This window comes from Nelumbo nucifera, chromosome 1, assembly GCF_055504915.1.
Source record: "Nelumbo nucifera cultivar China Antique chromosome 1, China Antique-T2T, whole genome shotgun sequence".
NCBI classification, from domain to species: domain Eukaryota; kingdom Viridiplantae; phylum Streptophyta; class Magnoliopsida; order Proteales; family Nelumbonaceae; genus Nelumbo; species Nelumbo nucifera.
The window spans coordinates 43,906,938-43,909,565 of NC_142649.1; positions in this window are offsets into that span (position 1 = coordinate 43,906,938).

Consider the following 2,628-nt stretch of genomic DNA (forward strand, 5'->3'; position numbering starts at 1 on the left):
CTACTCGAGTCTTTTCTGATTGAACTGGACACCAGACCGGCCCAGCTGGACGGAGCGCGCGACAAAGCAGCATGAAAACCGATGCCAAATCCACCCGGCACATCATGATCTCCCCGCGCTGGGTCATTGCCGCCAGCACAAGGATTCAGGGGCAATTGATGGAGGGTGATTTGGCCCGACCTTGCAGCACGGGTGCACATGGGCGTGACCTTGCTCAAACAGTGACTCAGCATGACAGTGCAATGAGCGTGAGCATAACTCGGAGGGAAAGTCCCACCGAGTTCAGCTCGACAACTCGGCGAGTAAACTACTCGCCGGGAGCCGCCTTACCCGCACCTCCTCCCTAGAGTCAAGGCACTTCGGGGGGTCCCAGGTTCGGGGTGCCTCGACCCCTTTTAAGACTCGAGCTCCTCCCAATGGACCTCGGGCCACTCCTAGGCAAGAATGCACCGATCCTTCTCAGGACACCCCGAGGCACAGACACCTCGAGGCAGCAAGCTCGGCATAACCGGCTACAGGCGGCCTGTCACTCAAAGGACAGCCCGGCTCAAGGTAATTCGCGGGAGGGTAGTTCGGTATACCACATGAGGGCTTCCTGCTCGACCGCCGTACCCAACAAATCTGTGGATAGCAGGCTTGTCCCTCTCGCCGCGCCTGCCACCTTTAGAAAGGTGTCCCGTACCTGACAGACGCGTACCCTGCAGCGACGGCCCCGCGTGTGCCACCTCAGCTTGCCTGTAACGGCTGTGGCAGACTAACAGTGGCGGTTATACCTACCTTGTCAGAAGTCAGAGGGCCTGAAGCAAGGGGATTCAGTTATAAGGGGCTTATTCTCAAGGAACAAGGTATCTTCGAATCACCTGCGTAACCTTTCACTCTTAGCCTTTGTTCTCCTTTTGCTTCTTGCACACAATACTAACTTAAGCATCGAAGTGTTCCCGCCGGGAAACCCCCCAGGAGTTCTTCCTCTTTCCTCTCGTCTCAGGCACCTCTCAGGAGCCACGCGAGTGACAACTAGGAGTGACCGGATTGCGCTACATCAGGTATATATTGATTAAGAACATTAGATTGATATCAAGCAAGTTTAATGGTGGATTTGGCAAATTTTTGGGTGTGGGTTCGTGTTAGGATTAATTTGGATGCTTTAGTGATGATGATGCGACCTAATCAGAGAATCTAAGGTTATAGGACTTAGAATTTCTCTTTTATAGGTTCGTTTGCTCTAGATTATTGGAAAGGTATTGCATAAGTTTTAACAGTCGATCTTGGGGGTTTTATTGTGAGATCTAGCATGTGACTATATTTCCACTTCCTTGATGTAAGGGTATTCTCTAATCATCTTCACAAGAATGTTTATGGTCAAATTTTATTAGTCCAAGCAAATTGAGCATTTGATAAGGCATCAAACAAGGATTACAGTGTCGATATCAGGTATTGTATCAAACAATTCAAATACAGATACGAATATGTATACATTTTGGAAATGTATGGATACAAATGAAAAAAAATATGGATACGCTAGGGAACTACATACAAATTTCACAAACACATTAATAGCAAAATAGTCACAAATAGTATGTAAATACATATAAAATGTATATTTCAATGGTCTATACGAAGAAATATATTACAATTAATATATCAAGATACATAGATGTCATATAATTTTATTAATTTATAGTGCATCAATCAAGAGTTCCAAGACACTAAACTCATGCACATATTATATAGTAATTATTAGATCAATTATTTTTTATTTTACTATTTAAATTCTTTAATATTAAAAAAATCAACTAAATATTAAATTCTCAAATGCAAATTAAAACATCAATTAATAATTTATAAAAATATAATCTTAACTTAATGTGTATTAAATTTGTTAATTTTTTCAAGATATATACTGATGAGGGCGGATTTGGCCCTCCAATGATATTGTGGCACATGGCACCTCGGAACAACTAGGTGACACCCGGAACCACTTTGGCAACAACTTGCCTTATCCAAGTTGAGGGTGTCCCACCTGGCAGCCCAGGCGTGACCTAGCCCTGGCGCGAGCTGGCAGCCTAGCACAAGCACGACCTGGCGGCGTGGCACAGGCACCGACCTAGCAGCCTGGCGGCCTGGCACAGGCACCGACCTGGCAGTCTGGCACATGCGCCGACCTGGCGACTTGCAAGACGTGCTCGCCGACGAATTCGGCATGCATATCCAAACACTCCCACGACCCTTGGAAGTTGGCCCACATGCCGAACGATCTGGAGGGTGGTCAATGTGCATGGCGGTTACCTCCAGGAATCTCATACCAGTTAGACACGACCTCCCGGAGATCTCGGGAGGCGGTACATGAGCAAGGCCTATATAAAGGCACCAACCCCAATGACAAGGGGCAAGTGAGCAAGCAAGCAAGTAAGCAAGTTCTATCTGTCAGACTTTGTGATTTTTAGCTCGCTGTCTACTATGAGAGTACAAACTTAAGCATCGGAGTGACCTCGTCGGGTTAGCCACCCCGGGTCATCTGTGATTTGGTTCCTTGCAGGTCTCCAAAGAGCAACAAAGATCATCAATCCAGCTCGCCACCAGGCAGCTCGGCACCTGGTCAGCCTAGCACCTCACAGGCAGCTAGGCACC